The following is a 14044-nucleotide window of genomic DNA, read 5'->3' as shown; positions in this document are numbered from 1 at the left end:
GCTTTAGTGAATAGCCAGCTGAACGCGAAGAGAAGAGATGAAATGGAGGAAGAGCTCCTCCTAGTGCATTTGGCCTCTCAAAGTTGACTTGAAAAATGTAAGTTGCAATTGAGGAAAGCTGGCTAAGGGAAGGAAAGGATGTCGGTTGCTGCACGTTAGTTTCAGTGGAAATAGGAGGGCATGACCATAGCGTAACTCTGTTACAGACTATTTCCTACTTGGCACAGGAGTAGCAGGAGCCCTACCTTCCCTCCAGAGGTGCAGGAAAAGGTAACATTGCCTTGATGACTTTTTTCCCTCCCACAAATGCAGCAGAGCTTCCTCGTCACCTCCAAGCCAATAGGCTTTCTTCCCATCTTCTACACAAACAGAATACTTGTATTAAACCAGAGAACTGTTTTGGGATGTTGAGTGAGGAAAGCAAATCTTACCAGCCAGGTGGTTTAGAAGATTTGTGAGCAAAGCCAATAGCCCCTGGTGCCTTTCCTGCAAGTCCTTTGCATCACATGTCTCAGTGAAGTCATGACTGTTCCACTCCTCTCAGATACGCAGATACACCTTTAAGCCTACTGGCAAATAATCGTCCATCGTCTTCTCCGTGTAATTTTAGAAAGTTAATACTACGTACCCAGAGGATAATTAGACAAGTGTTCACACACACCTGGTCACCATCAACATTCTTAAGTGGCAACAGAGCCAGCAGCTCCACAGCTTCCATATGAATGGGACACTAGTCACTAGGGAATCGGGGCACCCTGCAAACAGCTCTGCTCTGTGACCTTGGTCAAGCCCCTGAATGACGGGGTGTCTGTTTTCCTTCTCAGTTTTTGATTTTACCTATTTAGACTGTAAGCAGAGTAATTAGTGCCAGCCCAATAGACTTACGTGTCGGGCATGACACAGCAGAGAGCTGCTTTAGTCTAAGCCTTTAGCTGCCTCTGGAACTCATAATAAGAAGGGATTAATAAAGCTAAGAGATGATTACTTTATAAGAACTGAGCTTCACCACATTCATTTAAGAAGGTCCTTTAAACCAGCAACACTGGAGCAAGACTTACAGAAAGGCAAAGTGTAACAGCAATAAAAATGAAATCTCATAGAAGCAGAGAGCTCCAACATTGAACACATCAATTACAATAAAAAAGGAATGGTGATTAGCTTGCTAAGGGGCAGAGTCTGATTTGAAAGGCACAGGATGAAATCCTTATCAGTTCTTATCCAAATACTCAGCAGTTAAGTAATTCTGCAAGCCTCCAGAACTGAAAAGATAATGGCAAATGTTTTTCCTTTCTGGAACAGAATCCACAGAAAAGTTTCATCCTCAAACGCAAGACAGCCTTTTGTGAGCATCTTCAGATAACAGTTTTGCATTCTGGAACATTTCAGATCATTCACTTCATTACTATCACAGTATCAGCTCACTGATACTGACTACAGTCCTCACGTTTATTGCTATTTTCCAACTATCAGTTCTTGCCTTAAAATTAGCAGTGCTCCCCTACCCCTGTGAAAGGAAAGTCTCTCCCCGGAAGAGTTCACTCTATGAGAACACAGCAACAACTCTGACTCACAAGGGTAATCCAGATATTCAAAGCAGTTCCCCACCTTATGCTTGCTGTCTAGCGTATAATTAGTCTAGCATATTCTTATTCCTTGGGGTTATCTACTTGATGCCTACCACATTCTTAAAAAAAAAACAAAAAAAAAAACCACCACAACACCACACGTGCTCCTGAGACTGGAAAGCAATTATAGACCAGCTCATGCTTTCCTGGGATTAAGGTCCCAAGAGGTTGCTCAATAACAGTACACAAAGGAACCTCCTCCAATTAAGTATTCTCTCCATTGCTGTCTCCCCAAAGGAGATGAAGATTCACTTTGAACCTTTTGAGATTCCCCTCATCTCAAAAAAAAAAAAAGCAATTTAAGGGATCTCAGAAGGAGTCCTGCACCCTAGTTAAAAACAAGCACAGCTTTAGCAAAGCCACTTCACTTGAGACTTTCTCAGCTGCATCTGCTCCAGGGATGCAGTAGAGGGAAAGGAAACCATCTTTCTGTTGTTTCTACAAGCTGCTCAGCACAACCTCACTATTATGACTGGCTATAATAAACAGATGAAGAACAACAGACCTGTGAAAAATTAGCCCATCTTCTCATTCTGACTGATTCTCGCCCTCCCCCAGTCCTCTGAACAGTCTGTGGACCAGATAAATGCTTCTCACCAGGCAATTAACCTTTTTCCTCCTGCTCAGGAAGGATTAAACTCAATTATAATGAATCCTCCTCAGGTATTAGTGAGGACCTGTCTGACCACACACATCTACATCCAGGAAAAAGCTTTTTTCTCAGGACAGGCAGAAGGCATTTCTCTGTTTTCTGCCTCTTCACACATGCTGCTATGGATTCAGAATTATCCATCATCCCCAAAACCATTTCAGAAATTTTCAGCAGCAATGTAGAGTTTTTGAAAGAGAGCATCTGTACCTCCTACCCTTTTTACAGAAAAGCAGACTAGCCACCTTCGCTGCTATTGCAAGCAGAAGAACAGACCCACCTGCACATTTCAGCTTTGAAAAAATCAGCTGCATTTGCTTTCTGCCCAAATTACAGCAAACAAAATGAGAGACCTCGGGGATTATTCCACTTTTAGCCTGTACTCATCTAAGCAGATTGCCCTCCAAGATCAGCTTCCTACTTCATTTAGCTTTTTCTGGTTAAAGGCACAGCAGGAGTCATTCAAGTCTTTGGGCTTTTTATATTTCCCTGTTAGGTTTCTGTTAGCTGAGAAGGCCATGAGCTGGCACAGCCGAAGCATAATAATCAACATGGAGTTGTTGTTACCAAAGCAGATCTTTACCCATATATGCTAAACCAAATCTATCCTACATAAAACAAACTTGACTCCTGCCTTTTGCCTGCACCCTACCAGCACCCCATTTTTACTGCCTTGTCTTGAGTTTGTTTACTGGGATGCTCAAGTTATCCCAATAGTGATGTCTGCAATCACGAGGCCTTGCTACTCTTTACACAAAATTTCCTGCAGCTTTCCCCAGATGCTGAGGGAGACCAAGAAATGACAAATGCCACTGCAGTAGGCCTTTAGGAGCATTATACAAAGCAGACAGTATCTGACTGATGTAGTCCTTAGGTCCCCACTGCAGCTTTTTGTTGCTAAAGCATGGGAAAACTGCAACGTACCCTGTTAGTCAGAAACTTGAGCTATATTTAGACTTTTGTCCTATGAAGCAGATCTGTTTCACTGTGACCAGCTATGGAAGCAAACTCAGTAGTTCAGAGGTTCCCCTTTGATCAGCCCGGTTCCCTGGGGATGTGCACATCCAGCGTGTTGCCCTGTGATCCCTCCCAACAGCCAGCCTCTAGTGAGAACCTGCAATTAGACTAGAAAAATCCAAGCACCTCGCAGCGAGCAGTAGAGGAAGTGTCCTGTGTACCCCTTGTCATCACAGTCAGAGACCAGTGAAATTAGTACTGATGGTGCCTAGTTTTTGTGGCTGCTTTGGGATATCTGTTGCTTTCACATACAGCCCTTGCTCCATCTGCAGAGTTCTTCAGTGGAGAAAAGAGACAGTGGGAGCCAGTGGAGTTGACTGAGAGATGAGCTTTTGTGCTTGGACAACACCAGCAGAGAAGAGTAGGTCCCAGACAATCATCTCTGTGCAGTTGCCAGATATGGGGGTGCCCTTGAAAAAAAGACGAACTCATTCATGTACAATGTCAAAAAAAAGAAAATCTAATGTGACTATTTTTATTCAGCTCACTGCCCAAGGAGCATGTTCCAAATCAGTAATGGCAGTGAAAGTGCTTTGGTTTTTGGAAAAATCTTTGCTTTGTGATGTTAAAAATTAATCGCACTGATAACCCAGCAGCTGAACTGAGCCAAATAGCTCTTATGTCAAACAACAAACACACAAACCAGCAAGCAAACAAAGCCTGGAACATTTCATTCCATGAATCATTTCAGTCTGGGGCCTTTGGCTCTTGCATGCTTTTCATTCTACTTCTTTTTAAAGCGATGCATGAGATCCCTATGGCTGGGACTGCAAAGGAAACTGCTGCAGACGTCTTCACCATCCTTCCCAGAAGATGTTGCTGAACTGTTTGCAAAGGTGGCTGAGTGGAATGAAGAGAGAAGCAACCACCAAACCTGGGCAGAGAAAGCAGAGAAAGGTCTCTGCCCCCGCAGTCTTTGTGCCTTACATTTTTCTGCCTGGTGCTGAAAGGAGGAGACATCTTTGTGCCCTGCAGTTGAATGTTACTCTCACACACCACCTGGAAGGAACTCAGCATTCTCAAACAAGATCAGACCAGAGAACCAATGTCCTGTGTCTGAACAGTATTGCCGAACAGATGCAAGAGATCTCATAGTGGATAATTATAGAAGAATTTACCCACAGAGGAAAGAAGATATCAAATTATTTCTGTGGTGATTATCTTTTACCTCGAAGCATGATGCTTCTTATCCATTTTACTGGGATGACTGTATAGCATTAATATATTCAAATATCACCCCAGGAGGACTTCACTACCACAAACTCAATTACTATAGACTGTATCCAGGCAGCATGTCTGCCGTTCGCCGTTTGGCTATGATGCCATAGCTATGATCACATTATCCTCACTCTACATTGACTACCCATGATAAATTGATTTTACAGAGTCATAGCTATTTTTTAAATCACAACAGCACATTTTATTAAATGAACTATGCAGCAAATTAAGCCTATACTTAATTGAAGTAAAACAGGAGATTTGTAGAGCAAGAAGCTGAGTGCATGATTAGCTGTTTTGCTGAACTGAGGTCCAATTAATTGTCCAATAACTGAACTTTTGTTTCAGTGGTCTTTAGGATATAGGCTTATATGCATAAGCAGGAAGCATCACAGTCCGATCCAATCCATTCCAGTCACTGAAGGCGTATTTTTCCCAAACCTCAGGAGTTTTCACAGCCAAGAGGGAAAGGGCATGAAATGAGAACACTCTCAGCCTTTCAAAATAAAGTGCACCGTAAGGAAAGGTGCTTCTGAACGGACAGAAGATTGTGCCATCCTGCATCCATCACTGACTCTCATGATAGCTGTGCTGTATCGCGGCATCAGCAGGGACAGCAGGGACTCCACAGCCTTATGGTACCGAAGGTTTACTTCAACTGGCTCTCATTCAGCTTCCACTGGGAGCTGTTTCCATCACCTCTCAGCAGGGACTCAACTCACCAGCTCACATAGGAAGGCCAAATTATTTTTTAAAAGCCTCTGATTGGAGCTGGCTTGATTTTAGGGCTTGCAGCTTGAAATGCTTTCAGCTCCAGGGGTACACAGCTGCCATACTTTTAACTGGAGCCATCCAAAGAAAAGTAGGATAGAGATGTCCCAAACTGGTAAAAATTGAGTCACTCTAAATCTGTGGTCACTTTTCAAATATTTGAACTTGAATGATAAGATCAAGAATGTAGACAAGTCAACAGGGCTGGGAAATGGGCAGATGAGCATGAGACTTGTTTGTCTTAACTATCAATGTTATGTTTAAAACAAATACTCTTTAAATATATCACCCAACTTCCTTCTTACATTGCTGAGTATTCAGAACAAGGTCAGTGAAATGAACAAAGTTACACAAAGCAAGACTAAGAACAGAATCAGGGCTTTGGATATTAAAAATATGGGCCACAAACACAGAGTTTTAGCTGTTTCTTTCTCTCTGCCTTTAATCTGACAGAGGGAAAAAAAAAAAAAAAGCTGGGAGGATGAATGAATGTCAGATTTGAATAAAATGTTTGGACTTTCAATTTCCTATTATGAACAAGGACCAGAATAGTAAAAAAGCAGCAGAGGTCAGGAATGAGATACAGTGAAAAAAAGCAGCATGCACACTCTTATTCCAGGGATAATGTTCTCAATCTGCTGTGTATGAAAAGAGATGCTGGGAGAGAAAGGCCAGAAATAGCAGAAGGTTTTACAGGGCAAGGGAGGGATACTGTTATTTGTACTAGATCTACGTATGGTTCAGTCTGAGGTTTTGTAGCAGTAATTCTAAGAGCCTGGCATCTGCCACCCCATGCCACAATTTCTTACCTAAACCACAGAGCAAGTGCACATGTCCTGCTTTGCCATCTGGGAGGAGTCTGAAGATGAAGGAGCCACCCCAGAAGCCAAGACCTCTGTCTCCATCCCAGAGTGCCCAAGGAGGGCAGATGTTTGGTTTCTGTTGGATTAAGCTTTTGGCTGGAGATTAAGCTTTGTTGTGGGTTAGCTGCTGATCTTAACTGCATAGCTTTCCTACATATCTGCCAAAAATGCCTGGAATAACACATTGACTCATTTCATGCAGTCTTGTCAACAACCAAAGTCAACATATAACATCAGAACTACATATTTTTAAATAAACTGAAAAAAATAGGTTTGGATGGGCATTAATTCCTTCAATCTCTCCTCCCCACTGCTAACTTCCCCTGCTTACCAGTGCCTCTGTTCCTCCTTCTGCCTGTTCAAAACATGGAGAAAAAAGGAAATTGCTGCCACCACTTCAGCTACAAAATGTGGATATTGAGGGAATCCAAGGAGAGTAAGACATTGTTCATATACACCAAGGCAGGAGGACTGATGACTTGAGTAAAACAAAATTTATTACCGCATTGCTTCTGAATAACTGTGCTCCAGGCTTACCCCTCAGAAACTCATTTATTCGCAAACCTGAAAAAGGTTAGATCAAGATGCAAATGCCATAGCCCAACGTGGCATTTCAGGCCTGGTTTGCTGACTGGGGGAGCTCAGGGAATTATTGCAGACTCCTTGTTCCTCTAGAAGATGTCACAGCGATGTCCTGACCCCCCTGGCCCCCCGAGGCTGGCTGCTGCCATGCTGCTCATCCCTAGCACGGAGGTGGGCTAGATGCCAGGAAAGCACATTCTAACAGGCATCCTGAGCTATCCTTTTTTCATTGCTAAATTTACTCCCTGACAAGGGGACTGTAGCACATGGCAGCTGTTCACAGGGCGAAGAGAGAAATCAGGGCTATTTGTGACATCTCTTTAAGGGCTCTTTAGCATTTACACAGCCTCTCCTGTGATCACTGCTTTACCTAACCATAGTTTCTACATTCCACTGCACAAACACGTCCTGACATTTACCATTTCTGGTACCATTAAGCTCTGCATGAGGGTGGGGGGAACACGGTGGGGCAGTTCCTGTTGGAAGGCCAACTGCAGTGCAACGCCAAAATGATGCCCCTATGGCTCTGCAGGCTTTGGAGGGCACCTGCGAAAACCAGCTCCTTTCTCTTGTGCATATTTCAGCACTTGAGGTAACTCCTGGTTTCCTTGGTTAACATTTGCTCCTTCCTTAGGAAAACACTCATGGAAATTAGATGCAGCTTTGTCTGAGGTAGGATTTAGCAATAACTGAGGTCCGTGTTCCCCTTGGTGCTGTTATTTATTTCAGCATCCAGTGAGCATAAAACATCCCCTTTGTGATGTATTAGCAGCAGCGCCTGCGCTTGAATTTTACTGGTAGTTGCTGATGTTCTCAGGACTGGACTTTGCAAGGGCTGGTGTCAAGGTTTGGATCCGTAAGTCTTGTGGAATTGGAAATTCCAAGCCTGGCAGGGCTTGCTCAGTCTTAGTCATTCAATATCCAAAGCAAAGAAATCAACTGTCGTACAAGATTGGAGCAGGAGGAAGCAGCTTCTTTGTAAAACCTCTTTAAAACTTAGATAATCTCTGGCTTGTCAGTGTGTACAGTGAGGACCCCCTGAGGGCTTTTGTTGTATCTCTGGACATAATTGTCCCCCTTGCAAGATCTTCTGTGCTGGCCAGCTGATGATTGCCTTGGCCAAGATGTCTGCTTTTCAAAATCACTCTCCTGTTACACCGTGCCCATTTCTGCATGCCTTTACAGAGGCAGACAGTTTTCCCCCACATGAACAACCTTTTTACAGTCCAATAGGTAAGCGCTGCTCCTCTGCTCATGCTCAGCCCTGATACTCAGGCTGCAAGGTGTTGCAGCACTGGGGACTATTTGATCAATTGCTCTTATTATAATAAAAGCAATCCCTGACAGAGCCACAGGTAAAATCTCTCTTGGGAGCAGCATTTCCTGCTGACTCCATATAGAAGGCTTGGCAGAATGCCCTGTGCTTTACAGATACTTTTTACTGGAAACAGAAAAATCCTCCTGCAGGGCTGCAGAGCCAGCCTCCTAAAGCCCTTGACCCCGAATGTGTAATCTCCCTGGAGACCCAATGTACATGAAGAAATATAATCTTCTTGAAGCATCTGCTGTCTGCATTGTGTTAAAATATGACTAGGACGCAACTGACAAATCTCTAGGTCGCTCATTGCGGAATCCTTTAAAGAGCAACAAAAATCCCAGCCCAATTTAAAAGGAGCTCTTGCGCACAAAGGATCTTTCAGTATTGCTCTGAGGGTTATTGTACCACTGCTGCAGCCTGAGAGGTTTCTGTGGCATCCAACAGACATTTCACCTGCTTTTGTGTCCTGGGAAAGCAATAGCACACAGCAGATGGGCAACAGAGCCATGTTTCGGGAGGTCGATGTAACGGCATCACATGCAAATCCTTCTCCTGCTGGGACCTGCACAGCGTGTGAGCTGCGCTGGGGAAGCCGAGAGGAGCTTTCCCTGCGCTCACAGTGGCAGGAGATCAGACGGAGCATTCGGCAGGGAGGCCTGGAAGGGCTGCCTTCGCAAACCGATCAGTCCGACAGATCAGCTTTCCCGCTGGGGGGGAAAGGGAAGGAGAGGTGTCTGTTATCACAGAAGACACAGAAAAAAAAGGGGTGTCTGCTGGGTTTTTTTAATTTCTCTATACATTTTTTTGAGCCAGTTGAAGGGATTGGTCTCTGCTCTGAAGACCTAAGTGCAGAGAGCAGGAAAAGGTGAGAGCTTAAAAGCAGAACTAGCAGGTAAAGAACATTGATGTGACTTGTCAGTGATACTCTGGTCTGCTGTTGTTTCAGTGTTCTGCATTTTTTCAACACTGTAAACTCACCTCCTTGACATCTGCCCTTGAACTTGGTCTCCCCTCCCCCCACTTGTCCTTTTAATGCTGGTGTCCTCGTTTCCCCTTTTGTGTATAGGACCCTTTCACTATGCAGGGATCTTGCTCATAAATATGTGAAATAGATACACACATGATTTAATTTACTCGGTTTTGCAGAGCTGGTGAGACAGACTGGCATGGGGACAAGGGGATGTTCTAGCAGGTCAGCTGAAGAAAACAGTTTGTATACGGGATGAGTAACGGGAAACAGGCATATGGGACACTAGCCCAGCAGGGAGACCTCAGGTGGCAAGACATAAAGGCAAATAAGGAAGAGCAGAAGAGAAGGTCAAAGATGTCTCTGCCTGTCCCATTTGTAATGTGTCTGCCAGAGAGAAAAGACAAGAGCAGGGAACATGAGAAGCAAAAAGAAGCAGCAGTCTGCTCTGGCTACTGGCAGCCTGAGTTGCTGGTAACTCGTCTGGGAAGAAGTGCTGGAGGAACTGAGCAAAATGCAGGTGTGGAGAGACAGTGGCAAGCTAGGTGGGAGGCAGAGGCCTGAGATATGAGGAGAGGATGGCAGTAAAAGCTGGGTAACTGGATGGGGGCACCCAGGCAGAGGACACAGCTGAGCTGAGCAGGATTTCCAAGGAAGAGGGACAACAGAGAGGCCATGAGGTGACAATGCAGAGCTGGAGGGGACAGTGCTGTGGAGCCCTGGCCAAGGAAAAGTTGTCAAGTGGCAAGGATTAAGTCACCAGATCCAAACCAGGAAGTTGAGACTAACACCAAAGCCCTAACACTCAGTCAGACCTTGCCAGCGGGTGGTTGGTGAGGTAGAAGGACTCAGCTGAGGCAATGGAAGATAAAGCTAAGAAACATGGTTTAATGGACCATACATGGCAGCAGCCACAGCCAGGCTTCAGGCCAGCTTTGTGGGCAGCCACAAGGTCACAGGCAGTGTTGCTGGGACATAAATGTAGTGGCAACACCACCTTCACCACCAACGTCATGCTGGGTGCATGCCTGGCTCTTGCCCAGAGACCAGTGTCCAGAATACCTGTAGCCTATGCTGGGCATTTGGAGATGTCCATGCTGCTTCCAGCAGTCATGCAGCACCAAGCCCCACCATCAGCACACTGCCGGGGCCACGCTGCCTTTACTATGAGATCAAAGGGCAGCTGTGCTTTGTCATCACGTTTGTCAACCAAAATATAATTGTAATTACCGTACTAACTCAAGTCAGCCTCTGCTGAAGAGACAGATGACTGCCCAATAACATTAAAAATAGGTTTTGCTGGAGCATGCCAGCGTCCGGCTAATGTGGACACCCGTGTGCCATCTGCAGAGGAATCCCAGGGAGGAGGCTCCCAGTGTGCCACCAGCCATGCCCCCCTCCACTGGCCTCACTGGCACACTCAGCTCATCAGCAGAGATTTGCCTTCCTGTGTGATGCTATGAGACCAGGCTGGATGGAAAGGGGCAGCAAAGGTGCCTCGTGGACATTTTGACCAAGCTGTTTTATTAGTGGAACAGAGCTGGCACGTTTACTCTTATCCTTAAAGACTTCAAGAGACTTTTTTAATGCTTACTATGATATCATAGCACTTCCAGATCCTGTTGAGGACAGGCTCACATCAATGTTACAACAAAAATACAAGTCCTGGCCTGGAGAATTTGCAACATGACTGAGATCAGAGATTACAGACAGGCACCAGTGGCCAACAGATGGAGCAGCAGCAGAACAGGATTCCTAGGATCAGCACAGCAACCTGGGTGGGAGGCAGTGCTTTTGGTCAATGCCTTAGCTGAGGAAGAGGAGTGGATGGGTCTGACTCAGGTTGGGTACACACCACTCTAATTAGCAATAAGAGAGTGCACACAGAGGGGAAGACAAACTCTAGCAAGACATCCGAAGGTCCTCAAGGTGATAAGTCCCATTTTTTTAAACGATGAAGCAGAATAGTATGGCATGTTTGCCTTAGACATTAATCTGATTTTAAAACCTTACGTAAAACACGTTTGAAAAACATGGGCCTAACCCCCGTCTCTGAGCTAAGAACCCATCAATAAGAGGCTTTAACCCCTTTGCCACATCAGCCTGAGGCCTTCCCACGTACCAAGACATGCAGAAACGCAGCTTGCCAGGTCAAATGCAACCAACCCAAATCTTAACCTGCTTCATGTGTTTGTGGAGCTTCATTTTGGATCTTCTCTGGATCTCATATGCTCAAGAAACTGGCAGTGAGTGGGCCCAGACCGGGGTTGGCAGCTAAGCAGGTGATGGCTCTTCTTTGCCAGTAGAAGTTACCACGCAGTCAGTGGTGCGGCATGGAACCTATCAGCCATGTTTATGCATCAAAACACGTACTCACTATGAGTATATGCATTTATATGAAGGATTAGTTAAAATTACGTATTATTCCACATACATTGAAACTCAAAGAGATTGACCAGAGAAGCTTTTTGTCAATTTACCCCTGAAAGCCTGTTAGATACCATTGTGTGGATGTTACAGCAAAGGCACTGAACAACAGTGGCAAACTCGCTGCTCTACTTTTGCCTGAAGGCATGTAAAATGTTTTCTGCCTTCCAAAGCACTGACAACTGCAGCTGTTGTGGGCTTTAATGGAAGCTACAGCTCCTCAGCAATCAGCCCATTTGTGTTAAATTGCCAAAGCTGGGGTTCAGACAGGAGGCTTAGGGTACCCTGTGATCGCAGCACAGTCTTGCAGTGGAGGTAAGGTACAGAAAGGGACAAGTTACCCAAGGAGCTGATGGAGAAACAGGAGCAGTAGGAAGAGCTGTGGTATCAGATGAGTGGTCTGACAACACAAACAGCAATATAGATAAGCTCTGCAGTAACTGCAACAACACGAGCTGATAGAGCAGATGGTCAGCTCGGTTTAGCCTCTAACATGGCTTGTTGCCCCTAGCAATATTTACCCAAAAGTATTCTACTGATGGAGATGGGATTATGTAGAGAACAGAGGGAAATCAGTCCTGTTTTGTACAAGACAGATAGAACCATGCTGCCTGTCAGCTCTGACAGTCCCTTTGTGTGCTGGCTTTGACTTGGGCAGACAGAGCAATGTGATGATGTACAAAACCATTTCTAGGACAGCTTCAGATGGTGGAAACCAGGTAGCACCTTCCCAGTTCTCCAACTTTCTTGGAACTTTGTTAATTCGCTCCTCAAATCTGGAAGCTTGGTGAACAGGTAGAAATGTTAAACTCCCATTCCCAGGTCTGAAATGGCCTTCTGGGAGCTGTCAGGACATTGCCATTTCCATTAGCTCCTGATCAGTGTGGTTTGGGGTTAATCCTGACCTACTTCAAGGCCTGAAGCGAGAATTATTTCATTGGTTTGTGAAAAGTACTTAGAGATCCTTCAATGAAAACTGAAAAAGAAAGGCAAATGCTCTTACTCTCGTCCCCAAAATACTAGGTAAAGAACCATACTGAAGTAGCGTTATGGATATCTTGCAAAGGGGGTTAACCACAAACAAAAGAGAAATTCTGCACTGGAAAGTGTCCCATGCTTGAAAGGCCAGAGATCTACAAGCACTGTGTGTGTCTAAACTCACATATTTAATAAATATTGTCTCAACTGCATATGTTTACTTATTTTTATTAAAGAGCAAATTGATTGTATTTCCTTCTCTTTCTTCTTCATTATAGCATCAAAGCAGGACAGCATGCCACACAACAGCATAAACAAACAGCACCACCAGATACTTAAGGGTCTTTAGCTCCTAAATTGACTAAAGCATAAATACAAACTGACGTCAAGCATGGGGGATTACCATTTAAAAATTGCTGTTTTCTGAGACACTAATGAAGGCCATTCACATCAGAAAATCCAGTGGCTACAAAAGGAGGAGTGAGCAGCCTCAACTCCAGAGTAAGGAGTCTGAGAAAATGGTCTGCTTCTCTCAGAATAAAAAACCTGCCAGATTGCTTTAGACCTGCCAGAAGTCCAAAACATGGAGAACATGTAAGAGCTGCTTCCAACCTGTCCAGCTGTTGAAGATCTGGGAATGTAGGTGTCACCACCAGCCCTCGTTCTGCCACCGTTACCAGCAGCGCTCGTATCACCTCCCGTGCTCATCACAGTCCTCGTTCAGCAGAAGCTGGTCCTGGCTGCACGCTGGAGCTGCACAGCACACCACGTGCAGCACAGTCTGCAGTTGCATGATGCTGCTGACCTGTTCCAAGGCTGTGACAACTCACCTTCCAAATTTGGTCTCTAGGGTCTCAGTTAAGCAGCTGAAACTTTAAATAAGATGCTTTCAAGTGAGATCATAAGCAGTGATGACGCTTATACACTATCTCAGTCTTTCTCCCTGTTTAGCCTGACAAACATTTCCACTGGAACCCATGGAATTAAGAGTAATTTTCTAAGGCAAAATGCCTTCCTGAGTAGGTGTTTGTACTAATTCAGGTGCTGGGAGTGGTATAGCCACATGGCAGCACACTCTGTGGGCCAAAGTACTCTGCTGCTCAGCATGATTAACTTAGCAGGATGGAGCACAGCAACATATGGCTTTTAGTACCTACACTGGTTAATGAGCACTAGCTTGCATACCTCTAAGTGTTGTGTTTTTCCACAAAGATTTAAGTCGGGAATCACCTACAGAAAAAGAGGACTAGAGATTTTTAACATCCCTTGTACTTCAGAGTAAGTTCAGGCAATCATATACTTTAGGGCAAGCTGACAACTTTTGCAGTTCTACACTTGCATTTACTACATTTGTAGTAAAGATCTCAGAGGGTAAGTGCAGATTTGTGTGTGAAGCTGTGGTGTCTCCTCCCAGAACTTCTCTCAAGACAGCACTTTTTCCTTTGGTGTCTGTGTAGCAGCCCAGGAACCAAAAGCAGAGCAGGTACTGGGAGTACCACCTGCTTCTGTAACCTCCCTCTTGTTCACAAAGCAGTGAACCAAGTGGCCAAACCCTTGATGGAGCAAGCCCTTGCCATCCTAGAAGAAATAAGCCATTTCATGTGGTACAAATTCACTGTTGTGCCTGTG

Source organism: Caloenas nicobarica, chromosome 5 (genome assembly GCF_036013445.1).
Source record: "Caloenas nicobarica isolate bCalNic1 chromosome 5, bCalNic1.hap1, whole genome shotgun sequence".
NCBI classification, from domain to species: Eukaryota; Metazoa; Chordata; class Aves; order Columbiformes; family Columbidae; genus Caloenas; species Caloenas nicobarica.
Note: the sequence above shows the minus strand (reverse complement) of the source record.